General features: G+C 32.5%; 1 protein-coding gene and 1 long non-coding RNA gene across 3 annotated transcripts in view; one reads left to right on the top strand and one right to left on the bottom strand.

Annotated features, from left to right (window-relative positions):
• The window catches only part of LOC111003040 (protein N-terminal asparagine amidohydrolase), a 75,080-nt gene that overhangs the window by 32,687 nt on the left and 24,362 nt on the right, over window positions 1-18,031 (top strand). The window contains exons 1-2 of one of the 2 annotated variants that reach the window (XM_022273389.2): window positions 6,491-6,607; window positions 16,133-16,185. The gene's annotated coding sequence lies outside the window, so the exon portion shown is untranslated. Of the gene's footprint in view, window positions 1-6,490; window positions 6,608-16,132; window positions 16,186-18,031 lie in introns of those variants that run through there. The other variant, XM_022273390.2, reaches the window with a different exon arrangement.
• Window positions 7,501-16,187, bottom strand: LOC123689123. Its single transcript, XR_006750173.1, has 3 exons — window positions 16,131-16,187; window positions 10,284-10,289; window positions 7,501-7,511 (listed from the first exon to the last, which is right to left on the bottom strand). It is a non-coding gene; the product is annotated as an uncharacterized LOC123689123 (long non-coding RNA).

Raw genomic sequence — 18,031 nt, 5'->3', positions numbered from 1 at the left:
AACTTAACTAACTCATTTGCACGATAAACAAGTTACGGCAAGTAACCGTTGTAAAATATATATAAGAGGAAGGCTTCTTGTATTAGTCAGTTTTTCATTCAAGGCAAATAGGTCATTGACCTTATGTGTCTCTCCGGAAAATGAACCTGGCCGCGACAAATAATAAATCCCATTTGCAACAGGTAATTTTTTATGTATTTTCTTTGACATATATGCTAGCATAGTATCTAAAATCAGTCACTTAATTAGTTTTAATAACCTATAAATTTGGTATTTGATCAGCTGATCAGACATGCAACCTTTCACGATGTTTACACACAACCTTTCATACAGGACTTTTGTTAAATACCGAGTCTAATGAGAAATGTCGCTGTTATCTTCATCTAACATGTCAAAGCTAAATGTTAGTGGCTTTTGAATGTTACCCCAGACGTTCACATTGTATTGGTGACTGCGATTTTGGCAGAAGTTCTCTCGAAGAGCAATTTGTCTAATCTCCTTGCTTGAATCAATACATCAAATCTAAATATGTATGGATATTGAGAGAAGTTCGAGCATCGACCCCATTTAATCGCTTTTTTCTGTATCCCTACGATAATGTCAAATTGAGCCTTTTAAGGCAGTTTTTGCGGCTCACCACCACTATGTGAAACCAGCTCACCATGGAGTTTTTCCAAAGCAATTCGACGTAGGGTCCTTTAATAAAAGAGCGTACAAATTCTTAAATGGATCGGCAACCATTATGCGAGCTTCCTAATATATAAAAAAATGATACGATACGACATAGTAGAAAAAAGTGCTATAAAAGTACTTCCTATATACTAAACTTATGAGTTTCTTGCCAGTTCTTGCTTTCTACCTTAATTTGGGATATGGTGGATAAGTTATATTTAGATCCTTTTTATGTGAAGTTAATATTGTTTTTCAATAAAACAATCGGGCAGGAGGTTCATCTGATGTTAAATGATACCGCCGCCTATGCGACTATTAATGCCAGAGGGGTCGCGAATGCGTTGCTGGCCTTTCAATATTTAATTTTCATAATTCGATTTAATATTTTGATTGATACACACGAATGTTTTATGCCGATTTCATTCTTTGTCTAACCAATGAATCATACGGATTTATTTAAAACTTTCACAAAACTCACTAACATATAGACAAACAAAGGCGACCTATGGATTCGAATGAACTTAATTTTAATTGAGTAATTTATTCAGCATTGACAGCAAATAAAGGAGTTTTCTTAATGCCTTAAGAATAAATCTTAAAAAATGGTTGTCTTAATTAACTCATAACTTATATTAACGCGTTCCACATTCGCTGTCGGTAATATCTCAGCGAAATTATACGACGCTTCGAGATACACTGGAAATGTTTACAGTAGATATTGTATAGGGATTTTTAGCATCGCGCAAGCATGCTGACTGGAATCTGACATAGGTGGTGTTTGTTGTTACCACTACAAAAGCCATTCGCAAATTATATAAAATAACTACATATACACTACTAATATATACCCCAGAATGTGCATCATCGAGTCATTAATATCAAAGTCTTTTATTCCAATTAGACCACCTTAAATGGCACTTTTGAACGTCAAATAAAATATAAAAATCTAGTTCTATTCTAGTTGCCCCTTCCTCTTTTAAAATAGTGTTTACAGTATTTGTATACATTAGTTAAATAATTATATGTAAAGACAATGTACTCCTATAAATATAATATAACTCCTATGAATAAAACTATTATTGTATTGTTAGAATTCATATTCCTCACATATTTACAAATATCCAATTCGTAGAATATTAAACATTCAAGAACAATAAAAATCTAAAACTGTGTGTGAGATAAAAATATCATACGAAATTCAATTTTCTCCTTCAAAAACTAGTTATATTCAATAGGACCATAACTTGTAAATTTTTACATGATCAGAATCTAATCGTGTACAACAGTGTACCAGGAATAATTAATTCAAATTGAAACTGACAACCAATTAATATATAAATTAATTAAAATTAAAATAAGGCCTCTTCCAACCCTTTCCAAATCTACATCATATACTTACGAGTATTTTGTGCTAAAGCTGGTAGCAACATATTTATGTATTATGTTCTGTATTGATTTCTCATCGGTTAATAAGATGTATGACCATAGACGAAATGTAAATTTGACATGATTATAACTAATGTGTACTTTCGTTTTTGAAGAAATTGACGTTGAGAAATCTTAGTGTGTTGGCCAACATATTGTTATCACGTACAAATGATTCAACTTCTAAAAATAAAGTACTATATAATAATATGCTGAAATGCTAGCGCATGTGAGAAAAATAAATATTTATTTTTTTATTTATTAACACTTCGTTGCAAGTATACAGAAATATTGTACTAGTACATAGTCCTTTTCGAGCGATCTCTTCCAGGCAATCAAACTGAGAAATAATAAATAGGGAGTTGACCGCAAGAAGTGCAAAGCTACATAAGACATAATTATTTAGACAAAACTAATGAAACACAGCAATGCAAACAAAACATATGTAACCAGTGATTAGCCAAATATTTAAAAAAAAGGATAATTTCAGATCAGTTAGTACGAAAGTTTAGTTAGTAGAAAAATTGATATTATTATCTCTACACTTTATCGCCTATAACAGAGCAGGTATTAAGAGAGAATTGAAATTAATAAAACAGAACCCTATGTAAATAATATCAATATTTACAGTGCAAGAAACTATTTTAAGGTCGGACAACGTTATATATTTTCCGCGCCTTGTCCTCAAACCTCAAAATAACACCAGAAAATCGCAAATTTACTTTTACCTTAAAAGTATTTTTTAACCTGATTGTTAGGCTCCATAAATTCAAATATATATGTATGTATATGATAAAGAATAGTGTTTTTTTCTTCAGAAGAAAAAACAATCTGTTTGTTGTGTTGATTATATAACTCGAACTCTTTCTAAGGAATTTAATGGAATTTGTACTGTTTTCTAGGTCTTCAGGTTAAAACCATTGGTGTTTTTTTGTATATTTGTACTAGTTTATAATATTTAAGCAAACAAACCTCAATAACAGTAAGGAAATAATTTTTTACAGGTTTGAAGCATTAATTTCAATGATTTAACAAATATTGAATTGTTGGAAAAACAATCTCATATTTCAAGTAAAAACGCGAGATATTGTTTTTTGTTAACACCCTGCCACTTGAGCTATCAATCCCTGCATCCCCTTCGAGATAAAAATTATCTTTGAAAGATAACTCATATGTTACAAAACCAAAGGTATTAAAATCTCTTTTAGAAAATAAATCGAAAGAGGTTCTGAATTTGATTTTAGTACATTTCGAAGTTGGAATTGTTAAAAACAATTTATTTCTATTGGATAGTAAATTATCTATATATATATATATATATATATATATATATATATATATATAGATAATTTATATATATATTATATATATATATATATATAGCATCACAATTTGTTTTTGAAATAGTCAGACTTATCTGGTGTTATGTGATACCGTCCATGGACTCTTAATGCCAGAATTAGCGCGAATGCGTTGCCGGCCTGCACCACCTCACCACCACTATATTATTATATAGTGGTGGTGAGTAGTATTATGAGGGTTATCCACCTCAGGTGATATTTAGTAACGAGACTTCAGCTAAGACTGACTTCCGTAGGTACGTCAAAAATGTATTGGATTTTGAATTATGACAAATATAAATAATAATATCTTCATCTTAATCTCTGGATCAAAGTTTCATTAGCGAGTTAAGTCCTTTAAATAGCAGTTTAGGTTTAAAGACTTTATTTCTGAAAAAAGGCAACATGTCACTTACAATACTTAAGGTAAACATTGTAGTCGTTCCAAAAATAATCACAATAAAACGATAGCCGATAATAAACTTAAAAGTATAAGTAACCAAAGACATATGCATAAAAATTAATTATATTATTATCAAAAGTAATTTTGTCTAAAATATTCACTTAGCAGTTTTTATAGATAAAAGTAAGAAAAGTATTATTTTTGTCGTTACATAATTGTTATAGTAATCAACAATTTAAACTTGTTATTGTAACAAAAGGTTAAATTTTTCGGTTAATACTTTGTTTACATATTATCGGTACCTGCATTTCTCTGGTTGACATCATAATAACGGCGTCGCAGACACGAATTCTGAATTTATAGCACCACGACCGACATTCCTCAACTAGCTAATCATTTCGGACGCGAATATATTGTAGACGTGATCAAAGCATCGGGAATACGGTACAATTATGCTTTTCGCAGAAGAATTTCTATTTGTCTAGAGGGCTATCCTAATATCTATTGAAAGAATATTGTATTATTTGAATCTTAGAAGTATTTATTTCGTAATCCCACATAGATTATACAAAACAAAAAACAATTACTACTGAATATATTGCCAAAGATGAATTTCCGAACCAATTTGACTTAGGGTCCTTCAAGAAAAGAGCGTACCAATTCTTAAAAGGCCGGCAACACACTCGCGGTCCCTCTGGCATTCAGAGTGTGCATGGGCGGTGCTATAAAAAAAGGAAAAATATTCAATACCTACTAACTAAGTAATACCTTCGGCTGTGATGTGTGATGGTGTGAAAGTGGGGGTGTGTGTGAGGTATAATAACAATATTGATACTTTCACAAACACAAAATTTATGAGGCGCTAATAATATTTATTAGCGGATCAGAATGGAGTCGGCAAAAAGATTTTCTGAAGTTTTGACTTTATAACTACAATCTTAAGCAACGTTTTCTAAACCTCAACTATACTTCTTGCTCAAACCGCAAATATACTTGTGCAACAGTAAATCAAATTGTAATAAATGTTTTGTAGTAGTAGAATTATTAATAGACAACAAACACAGTGGGCTCTAACCTTTTAGATTTGGGCCTAAGATTTGTATGTATCTGTGTCACGATCCATTTTTCTTATAAACAAGTAGATGATCATCCTTCTGTACCTGAAACGCCGACGACTGTTTGGTTCTATGGCATCCTTACGATGATTTCATTAATCGTATGTGATGTGTTAAATGTGCACATTGATAGTAACTCCATGGGTGTAAAGCCGGGGTTTGATCAGATGACCTAATGACCTCAGGAATCAAGGTTGCACTGAAACCAATTTTTTATGTAATAAAGTTTTTCTTTCTATTGATAATTTTGTTAAAGAAAAAAAATTACCTACTAATTAAATATTTTTTTTTTTTAATTTTAATATATGTTCTGGCAATCATTATATTATATATAATGCTAAGGGCCTGTTTCAAATTGTCCGGATAAGTTCCAAATAAGCTATTTATTACTTATTCGTAGGATAAACAGTATTTTTACGTTTCACGACTGTCATATACCGCTATTTGTCATGAAATTCGGAGTATCTTATTCGAAAATTTTATCTTTCGATTAATTTATGTGTTGCATAGCTATTTGGCACTTTATCCATACATTGTGAAACAGGCCCTAAATGTAGTAAGCTACACTTATAATCCTGCCGCGATTTCAAAGCACTTGGGATCGGTTGACTCTCTACAATAGTGATTTTTCCTGTAGTTTGTACATATACTTTTACGATGTGTTTTTCATTTTCTTCCTTGACATATATAGCATACAAGGAAATATTAAACGGATCTCGTCTATAAATATACAGTTATTTCAGCTTGATGCAATATCACTTGTTTATTAAAGTAGATAAGGAATGTGGAGCTTTGATAATTGCTTCTTAATTATTACTTGTCATATGATACGTTATCGAAAGACGCATGTGAAGTTATCTAAAAAATTGTTTCTCAACTTCAAAAGCAATAAAATTGGTCTGTGTGTAAACAAAAACTTATCTGCGGCTATAATTTTTAATGATGTGATGATTTTTGTCATTTTAGGCAATCGAGATAACACTGTCGCTTTAAAGTTTATGATAGTAGTCATATTTATTAGTTGACGTGATTTTAAACGGTTATTTTAAATTTTTACAGTAGGTTTTGTTATTTGAAATTTACATTATTTAAAATAAAACAATGTATTCGCCAGAGATCTTATTGAATCTGGTATTTACTTGGGAATGCAATGGAGTTTTGGAGGTATTTTTATGATTTTAAGGGTCTGTTTCACAATGTATGGATAAGTTCCAAATAAGCTATTTATTACTTATTGGTGAGAGAAACGCTTTTCGTCATGAAACCGTCCGTCCGAATAATTTATGTATTGCATAGCTATTTGGTACATTATCCATACATATTATAAGACTTAGGGTCTATTTCACAAACAGACCCTAAGTCTTATAAAAGTATCGTACTCTGTTGTCACAGTCCTAAGAATTTACAGTCGAGTAGAAAAAAGTATTCCCGGAAGCTCTTACATTTTCGCTTGACACGTGACAATAAGGCGTATCTTAAGCATATTCACCTGACTCCGCCTACATTAATGCGCCCCGCTGTTCTTCGGCTTGCGGCCTGACGTTTCCTTAAAGGCACCATTCTACGTTTTGACGGCGTCGACGACGCATGTATTGTTGTGCTGTGTTGTGTTGTGTTATGATCTATTGCAAAGGTTAAATTTGAAAAAGAATGTAAGTAATTAAAAGTTTTAGTGTGTCGAAAAACACTTGTTGCTCAGAGGCGGAGTTTTATCGCGCAAGCGCTTTCTGTTTACACATATTTCTTATTTTTTAGTCTTTGGCTGTTTTATATATTTATTTATTTTATACTTTATATAACTTAACGACTTTATATGATGTTATGTAATTATAGACGTTGACGATACAAAAAGTTTAAAAGCTATTTATTACTTAAAACGCGGATATTATCTTGAGCTTTTGTAGATTATTTATGCTAGTGTTAAACTTTTTACACTGTTTAAAAGTGAGAACCGCGATGTCCTATAAGATAAAGGCTCGTGGAAACTGATACTCAGAAGAATACAACATTGTTCGTAGACAATGAATTTTTGATATTAACCCTGCCAAATACTAATTGCTATGACGTCAATGTCTCTGTTTTGTACGAAATATAATGACTAGAAAAAGTACTAGAATTTTTTAAATATAATTTTTTCTTTGTTTTAATACCAGGAAATATGTGATAACATATCGAAGTTATTTTAGATACGGCTGAGAATTTATTTATTTAATTTTTGGAAACAATTGGAAGTTTAGACGATATTAATTTGGCTGTAAAATATGATTATAATTAGCACGTCAAAAAAACATAGTTGTCACACAGCTGCGCCCACGCAGTGGACATTAATAAGACTAGTGATAATTCGCGAATTGGAGCATTACATCAGTAGAAATAAAATCATATAATTCGTTATTTATTTTAGTAAAGTATATGTAACGAAACGTTTAATTTATGTTGAGTTAAGCTCTTGAAAACAATTTAATATAAATTTGTTGTAATCGTCCATATCACTGCCACCATCATATTTTATTTTTACACCGCAGTATTGGTCTAGTAGCTACAGCGTGCGTCATGCTTGAGGTCGTAGGTTCGATTCCTGCCTGTACACCCATGGACTTTCTTTTTATTTGCGCATTTAACATTCGCTCGAACGGTGGAGGAAAACCGAAGGTAACCGGCTTGCGTAAAAACCGTTGCTAAAAACTCAACAGTTTGTTAAGCACATGCGGCTTATCACCTATATTCCTATTAGATTCACCAATGATAATGAACCACTAGATTTTTTAACACTTAGAAATAAAAAATAAATCAATATCAATTCTTGAAGGACGGCAACGCACTCGTGGCCCTCTGGCAATGGCGGTATCTTTAACATTACGTGAGTCACCTGTCATATGACCCTTAGGCGTTAACTTGAACTATAACTAATAAGTAATAACACTTGCATATTAAACATTCAAAAAAATTACCTGCCATGAAAGAATTGTGGACCAGTTCTCATAAAATCCTCAATTATATAGATTGTTTCCTATAGTTACTATTTAGTAATTAAACCCGTCCATTGTCCCCAACTAACGTGTTGAACGCCTCTAATAGCCCCAACGTGACTACATATGCCCAGATCTAGCGCTCTCATCTATCCAACAGGCGAGTCCTAATGTGATTCTGATTTGTGATCTGTGTGACCTCCTTTGTTCCTATTTCGTTAATTAAGTTAAATGAGTTGGTTATTGTTTCCTATTTGGAGTTGTTTGTGAGTCTGATGGTGTAGGATGTGGATTATAAATGGCGTGGCGACGATAAGCACCGAGCTTCAGGTCTTTATATATGCGCGACAGACTCATAGCGGGAATCTTCATTTCAGCGATAAGATTTTTTGCTTCCTAATGGGGTTTCCACGAATTCTGTCTTTAAACAGCATTTGTAGTTCTATCAGCATGTGACCGCCCTGATCTTTTCTGGTTTTCGACAGACGAAATGTTCTTGTATCCGTAGATTGTATGGTGTACGAACATACGGCTGATACCATACCCACTTTGTGCAATCACTTCAATCCTATTATCTTTAACACCCCATTCCATATTAAAATTTGATAATGAACACGAAAAACTGTAAAATGGCGCAAAATTTATAATTTTGAATTTGGATCAAATATATTTAAAATAATATGTGTTCCAAATTCAAAATTATTAAAAAGTTGAAAAAAGGAAAAGTTTTTATGTAACGGTATTTATGGCCAGACGTGATATTTTCCGTATCTCAGGAGGCAAGCTGATAATATAGACTCGCTCCGAAATAGGTTACATATATATTTGCGATCAGTCAGATCAGTTCTGATATTAGGTTTATATATGTAGATTGTGTTATGCCGGCTACGTGTGAGATTGAAGTTAAAATTAATTCGTGTGTATTTGGTTATGTATTTTTTTAAACTAGAATGCAATATGTTATTTAAATAGCTGGATCTTTATTAATTTTAGTGATAATAAGATTGATGACGAATGATAAGATTTATTTTGTAGAACTCTCACTTTAAGGTGGAATAAAAATGTGTATGTAGTAATGTCAATTAAATTATTTCCTGTTCTAGTTATGTGCTTGTAAACATCAAAGCCTATACTTTAATATACCTTTGCCCACTATCATTACATATCGAGGCATAATCGTTCATAAATTGTATTGATTTAGACCGGTTAGCAGGAAATATTCAATTATAAGTTAATTCGCACTATCATGAACGAAGGTTTTGTGTATGAGTAACATCCGGCGAAGACAGCTGTCTTCACGAATTATCAGTTGATGTCATCCATGTCACTGCGTCTTATTGTTCTAATTAAATGTACTGTGTGCTCCAGGTGGTTCGCGCCGGAAGGAGAATTTATGTTTTGTTATAATACTACTCGAGTACAATATATAGGTCATACAGTCATTTGTTTTTAAGCTATCGCACTGAATATAGGTGAGGACCTATAGTCACTTGTTTTTAAACTATCGTGCTGGATGATTATAGGTGAAGACCTAAGGCCTTCATTAACGTCCGTCGTTCCACAACTGAACCTGGCCAATTCTTAAAAGGCTGGCAACTCGCGAGCCTCTTGGCACTTAATATCTACTGAACTTCCGGGAGTGAAAAAATGGAATTAAATATCATCATGCTAAAGTTATTTTAAATGCCATAAATGAAATATATTGGATTACATACAAATAACAAAATTCACATGATAACAAAAGCGCGCGTTACAAAAGCTTTATCAAAGTTCGTATCGAAATGACAGACGCCACAGTGACGTGGATAAGATGAAACTGTTCCGGTCATTTGATGACGACCTAACATTGTAACACTTATGCCTTCTCACAGATTGTTTATAACAGTATTGCAACAATAAAACACAATTATTGATTAAACGTTTATAGCGATGTCGTTTTCAAAGTGATTTTTGAAACTTGACATCAGATCACGTCCAAAGAAAATAGGGAATCCCCGCTTTGCCTGCCGGCAAGGCAGGTGTATACCTAGCTTTGTTATGGGGTTTGCTCTAATATAAATAACATAGTGTATGCACACTTTTACAGTCACATAGTACACAAGAAAACTATAGTTTTCTTAAAATTTAATTAATGTTTTTATTGTTTTCGGATTAGACTAAGAAGTGTTTTAACACCTAAAATTCATGACTGATGTTTACTAAATTTTAAATTTGGGTTAGACGGCAGGAGGGTCACCTCGGTGATACCGCTGCCCATGTACACTCAATGCCCGAGGGCTCGCGAGTGCCTTGCCGGCCTTTGTACATTATGAATAAAACTACAATATGTTCCTAAAACCACAAGTCTTAACTAATAAACTATAAACTAAATACGCGTGAAGACAATTAAAGTAATGAATAATTATTTAAATACCCGAAATAATTATAGAAGAAAATATTTAGAAATTTATCAAAACAATTATTTTAATCTAATTCCTAATTAAAATTCGATAGTGTTCTAAACAAAAAAATCTTGTAAAATTTTAAATGAAAAGTCTTCACAGACTAACAAGCTCTTATTACAATTGAATGAAACGTCCGTCAGTTTTTGACACATGACAGATAATTAACATACAAAAAAAAGGTTTGTGTTTATTTGATGACGTTTATTTGTTCATACGGTTGCTATCAGCCTGTATTCAGACGGAATAATTTACAATAATCATATTTGCTCAGAGAATGTTATATCCATTCTCCGTTATAATTACTTATTTCGAACCATTCATTTCACTCGACGCTACGTATGATTTATATGAACTCGATTATGTATCTTTTATCCGCCATTTATCTTCCATTCGTTCTGAATTATGTAAATGTTTTATGATAGCCTCTATCATGGTTCCGATAGTTAGTAGCCATTTATGTGATGGTTCGTCGTTTGAAATAGATTTTCTCTTTATTAATATTTTTTTGTGTGCTGTGTTAACAGGTGCCAGTCAAGACATGTTTATTTTTATATGTAAACTGTTAAATGGCTTAACTGATCCCGTAGACAATGAAAATTATCCTTTACGCTTTTACGGCTATATAAAATAAATTGAGAGTGGAACCAAAAAAACAACAATTTAAATGTACCTTCAATGAAGAGGGCACATGAATCACGATGATTTCAATTAGTCCTCTTAGTATGAATGTTCGGGATTCGATGTGGACAGGTAATGCTTGTTCAGAAGAAATTTATAGTAAGATAGAGAAGGACAGGAATCGAATACCATAGCCGATAAAGGAAGCGTTATGTGATGTAATTTCAAATGTAGTTTTTGTTAGAGCTATTTAAATTAATTCTTAAGGTAAGGAGTTTTAGGATTAAAGAATGATATATTATAATATGCCGCTGACGAAAACGACAATTGAAGATGGAAACGCAGAGTCTATATGTGGTCTATTTTTTTAATTTTTTTATTCATAGTGAGGCTTAGTAGAACGTAACAATTCTTGTCTTGCCTCGCAAAGCCAAAGTCAAAATCCACTCGGAATATTCCATATTTTTATCATAACCCCTATGTTATGACCAGTACTACTGTTTTTCTTGAAATAAGGAATAAAAACGTCGTACAAGTACGCAAAATTAATCAGATGACCACAGAGGGCTGACTAAGAATGGAAAGTTATATCACATTGATAAGATTATTAATTACTTCAAGTAGGTAAATTGCAATATGCAAATGGTTACTTTCTACTGTCTCAAGTAACAACCATATTTATTTAATGTTGCGATGCAGTACTTGTTTGATGAAATAAATGAAGTGGTTTCCTCGGTTTAATGCCTTTCATAGAACAGCTTTATACTATTTTAAGATGAGACACGCCAATATTAACGTTTACCTTAAGTTTGGAAATTAATTTGTCATAATTTAATATTGCGTTTGATATTGCAGATTTATTAACAATGATAATATGTTATCTCATTAATTTACTACACAGTTATAGAATTGATTTAAACATGCCAGTGGCCGCAATAAAAACGTCGAACGCGCACTAAACCCAATTCCTTATCAAATATCACAAACAATTGATCATAGTTTACGAACCCTTCATGCTGTAAGTGCGCGATATATTTGTTTCGATGAATGTGCACTAACTAGCGGTGGCGGTGTTATTTATGACAGGCGATACTATCGGCCCGCACTTGTCAATCACTCTGCGAGATGAATTCAAAGAACCTGTATCATAAAGCACTGTGACTTTAAGTCTTCACCCCTTTCAATTGAAATTAAAATTGCTGAGCAGTGTCGTTGCTATATTGTCTATGGTCATCCATCATTCAAGGTTCCTCGCGTAACGAGCCTTTATTCGAAAGTAGCCTGCGACCGTTTTTACACCCTCCCGGGTTTTTATTGATGGATCACGAATTTGTATTCGCTTATCGTCTTCAAATATACATCTTGATCGAAGCCTGTCTGTTCCGTTTAAAGGTCTACAACCTTAAGATTATCTACCGTTTTATCTCGGGCATGTGTTAAGTGTCCTATAAGCGGCTATTCATCTCTATATATGGGGATTGTTATTTTTTCAATGGCTATACAAGTAGTGTCAAAGGATGTTTGTATCAGATAGGCATAATTGAATAACTAATTCGGATACACGATATAAATAAGTGACGTTTGGCCCTTTGAAGAAATCGCCCTAACGATTGTCAGATTTTATCGTTGTATTGACGTTTCAATACAACATGTATCAATCCTGATTCCATTGCAGCTGACGAACTGGACTTGAAGGCTTGGAAACAAACACACACAAATGAAAAATTTAATAAAAATAAAATAATTAAAAATAAAAGTTTCAAGGATTTTGAATTAGTTGCCTATTGTTCTCTGTGTTCTCCCTGAGATTGCATCTTAAGATATGTTTCATTGACGTTGATTTTCGTGTGTGGTATTTTATTGATTACAATATAACAGGTTTAAAAGTACAAAGTAAAATGGCGAATCGAATTTTAATTATATTGTATGTTTTATATTTAATCTAGCCTCGATTCGTTTAAATTATTCAAAGACATATTCATAAGCCACTTTTGATAGCTGTATCATTATACCGGTTCCTTTAATCGTGTATTTCCCCATAATATATTAATCAAGAGGTTATTTAAATTGTCTGTTCTTAATTTTGAAGTAACCTAGATGCTTTTGTTATATATTGAGATTTTAATTTATTAACAACATCTATTATCTTTTTATTAGTGAAACCTATTGTGGATACATCCAATGAGTTTATTTTATGTTTTATTTTTAACTTTGTTTTTATTGTAAAGATGTATCTGTTTTGTTTCCAAATAAATAAAAATTCGTTGTTCAGTTACCGTCATACCGTCACCGTCGTAATATATATATATATATACACACACATATATATATATAATATATATATATAATGTATATATATATACATATATATATATATATATATATAAATATATATATATATATATATATTATTTTTCCTATTCTATATCCATAGGCGAGTGAGAGCCCAACTTCTCGCCTCCACTGCGCTCTTGTTGCAGTTAGTGACGTATTTCACTATCTTACTGCAGAAATCTACCAGTTGCGATCTAAAGCTTCTTAATTTTCTGGTAAATGCTCGGTAGTGACTTTATGTGGATTTGGTGCTCCAGATACAATGCTAGAGACTCCACATAATATAATGAGATGCATCACTGTCTGACTTGTTTGTAGGTACATAACGAGTCTGATTAAGTTCGGTTACTGTAAACACATTTACGATGATAAAACATATAGATTTAGAATTGGCTTGTTTTCAAAATTTTACCAATGGCAGCGCATGATGTAACAGCTAGTCACCTAGTGTAATCTCAGTGTTTAATGTCGGCGTGGACGCCACCAAGACGTGATTAATGACTCGACCACGATAGCGAGACGAGCGCCAACGGACAATATTGTCTCATTCCCCGCTAATGATCTATTGAATCTGCTATCTGTTGTGCACGCTCTTTCACTTGTCTCTACTTTCTAATGTCAATAGCGTTTGTCTTTGGTGGCTTCATTAAGATCTTGAATATTGATATTGGTTTTTTTTTTCACTGACTACCTACTTGCTTGAAAATTTAACGACGAAAATTAGATCGAAGGAACTTAAAGACAAATAAATTAGATCAATCACAATCCAGCGGTTCTTACATTCTTTTGCAGATTACGGGCAGACGCTCAACATTGGAAATGAATGAATCATTTTATAAATTTTCGAACAGTTCCCGCTTGTTTTTGTTTTTTTTTTCGTATTTTAAATTACGTATTATTAAATAAAATGCAGCACGGAAAATAACTGTAGTTTATTCCTAATATCGATAGCGAAATGATCGTGTAATCGTCCAAAATTACCCAACACTCGGACGGTGTTCTCTAAATGCTTATTGTTCTTACTACAATACACATTTGAAATTTGTAAAACGTGTCGTGACTTTCACTTTTTTTCTAATAGTTTTAAAGTTGTCCTCCACAAAAAACGGCTGCCGCTTGAAATTAAAAACACATAAAAAATAAAAAGGTATATAACGCAAGTTAGGTATGAAAATTGACTTTTATATATATTCTATAATAGATGTATATTTTATTTTCTTTAACGGTATCTGTGGCATAGAATCAGGTAAAGAACTAAAAATCAGAATTACAATGTTAACAAATTTTTATAAAAAGAACATTATACGACAAAAACAAATGAGTATGATATCAGGAAAAATAACATGAGTTATTCTGTTTTCGAATATTATCTATAGTAGATAGTCTGTGATGTGGTATCAATACATCAATGCTCGTTGCATTCTCTGTGAAATTAATTTCAACGTCCGTCCATCGGTTGCGAGCTTCGTAATTATCTCGGCATCCTGCGCTCAGTAATGAAGATATCGCCTGATCTTTATTGCTGTAATGAAATATAGAGAAATAGTTACACGGGACTAGATTTACAGCAACGTGATAATGGCAGGAAGTGTCTTTTATGTTTTAGCACAATTGCTTCATCGGTTTTAACGTGATTTCATCGTGTTATAACGTTTATAGATTTGAGACGTCCGACTTGACAAAAGGAATGTTTGTAATACTTTCGCGCGCAATTTAACACAGATTATAAAGATCGCGTAATAGATATTTAATGAAACTAAATTTTTTATGTGGTATTAAAAACAAAACCAAACAAAAATAATATAGTGGCGTTTTTGCCGCCTCAGATTTCTAAATCTGTTTCATGACCATCTGTCAATAGCTAATTAGGTGATCGACCTCCTGACAACACATGCCTTCGATTTTTTGTTGATATTTTCCTTCACCGTTCGAGCGAATGTTTAATGGAAAGAAAGACCGCTGGAGATCAAACCTACAAGCTCAGGGGTGCTTGTCGGACGTTAAAGCCACTAGGAAACCCAGCTGTCTGTGGCGCCAAATTTGAAATGAATAAAATAAATAGTGTTTACTAAACTCCTTGGTTACTTAGTATTAGCCTAATGGAATTTATTTTAATCGTTATAAATATTTAAAACATTGTTTCGTGTCGGCAATTAATTACACAATTTTTATTTTTTTGTATCTAAAAATTTGACATTTGACAATCGTCTTGACGTTCGAAATTCAAATCTCATGATACGGGTACAGATAAATATGCATCTAATGATTGTTATTGCGTTAAATCTAAGCACAATTAAGCTTTCAAATAGTTTAGACCGTTCACCGCTTGAAGGACGTGCATTCATAATCGAGTGTAATCACTTTTTATAGGAGACACACTATTTAAGAGATTCTTGATCTTATAGGATCGTGGTACACGATTCAAGTTATAAGTGGCAAGAAAGAGAGAGAGATTTAGATGAGTTTTCTTAGTTTTAAAATCATAATTTATTATTTAATACTTACTTCACTGGTTTTTGTAATGAAAACTACATACTGCATCAATATAGCTACTAAACGATCTCATCCAAGCAACCTTAATAAAAGAATTTTGCCAGTTGCCTATAAAATAGTGCACTCTTACGCTTTCGAAAGCAATATAAGAATATTTTCTGTGCGCAACGCATCGTGTATAAGAACCCTTCGGTACTTGACATTTTTTAACGCTTCATTGATTATTCGATTGTTACTTGGTTCTGAATTCTTTGACTCCCCCATTTTATCCCAAACATATAATAGAATTTTAGTAATGAATTATAAATTGTTGTTACAGATATTTCAACCTCAACTTGCCTGACAGCGGACCTGCTATTTTATGATATAAATGTAAGTACGTTTTATTTACAATTTGGGAATAGATAAATAATAATCATTCCCAATCAAAGTTTACGCCCCACTATTTTTATTTTGTTCCATTTGCACAAACAACTTTTCAAAGCCTTATTCAATCGATTATTGAAAATTATTCCAAATAGCCGACCGACAACGTTGTACTGTACGCAGGCCTTAAATAAAAAAGTCTCGAATTCACTTGAACACACAATAAATACATCAAAATCGACTTGGGACTTTAATTCCAAATTAAAAATATACAGTAACCAAAGTATATAATGTCTGCTGAAGTTTTTTTAGTTTTTATAAAAAAACTTCAACGACAGCAAGACATTATATACTTTGGTTTTATTTTATCATATATTGACACTACATGTTTCTCACATTTAAACCTTCTCTGAACTTTCAACAAATATTTCAAGATCAAAATGAGCTAAATCGGACAGACAATCTCGATATTTAGCGAGACAAACGAAAATGAAATTCCCTTTTAAAATAGATGAGCTGGAGGCATCTAATTTCTCAACCAATTAAAACAGAAGAAATATAACAGCAATAACTAATATCTCGGTTCAGATGTTATCTCCGTGGCTATCTAGATCTCTGTCACGTTACGTGTTCAAATCGCAGTTTTGAAATATAATCATGCGCAGTTAATGAGCGCGCCGATCGCGACGGATATTACGAAATGTAGTCCAAAAATTTGTATAAAAAGTAAATGTTTAAATTTATAACACAGATCTCATGAGATAACACTATATACAAACATCAAAACAGTCAACTACTGAGTAACTAGCTGATGTGGTCTCTGGCAGAAGACCAGCGCTGTGGAACATTCTGCTCCTCAGCATAATCAACAGCCACAGCACAAAGTTGAGACGAACTGAATGGGAAAAGGAAAAAAAATTATACCTGTATATATATATATACCTATATCTTTTATTAATTTTTTTCTCTTTGATTATTCTTATTTTGTGTGTGTGTTTTTGTTTGTTATAAATGATATGTCTATTCTAATGACAACAAATCTATTAAAAACGATGTACATTTTTGAAGCTAGCAAAGAAAAAGTACACCAAGTTATCAACTCTAAACAAAGAACTGTGGAAAGTGAAAACATTACTAAAAACTCATCGCCCTTATAATATAAGTTACGCCTCAAGAAATTGTTGTATTTATTCATCCTTAATCGTCTCTTAATGTAAACCTACTATGTCTATTGAATAATCATTGAATATCGTGTCATTGAGCAACGCAATCAAAAGCTTCTCCGTTATCCATGGAGCGATGCGACAATTTTCATGGGAAATATTTAGAATTTCGAGTCGAATGCGTAAACAAAACTTGTGTCTTACACAAATATTTCACTTAAGCGTTTGATACACTGACAAACACAAACATAAACAAAAATACTTTTATTTTTTTCTGGAAGCACGTAAAAATAATACTTTTCTACCTTTAAACTTCTTCGCGTTGGTCGGCTAATTACGTATAGATATTAACAACGATAGGTACAATAATTTATTATCTGTAGATCTTGCACGCTTAAATTCTAAATTCTAATCGATTGTCTATGGCTACGTTCACGCATATGTGCGATACGTATCGGCTTTTCCTCGCATGTTGGATATGTATAATGTGTTGTATTTACATTTAAATATTTATGAAAGAATTTTTAAACTGAGACAGACGCAGTGTTTTAACCAAAAATGAATCCTCCTCCACTTGTAGGTGTTTTTGATTATCGTATTATTGTAATGTGGCACTCGCAGACTGCAGAGATTGCAGCAATTACATTTTTTAGCCATGAATTCGTATTTAAGTGGCACTATCTGCCATG

This window comes from Pieris rapae, chromosome 4, assembly GCF_905147795.1.
Source record: "Pieris rapae chromosome 4, ilPieRapa1.1, whole genome shotgun sequence".
NCBI lineage: Eukaryota > Metazoa > Arthropoda > Insecta > Lepidoptera > Pieridae > Pieris > Pieris rapae.
This window is presented reverse-complemented; position numbering and strand designations above follow the sequence as displayed.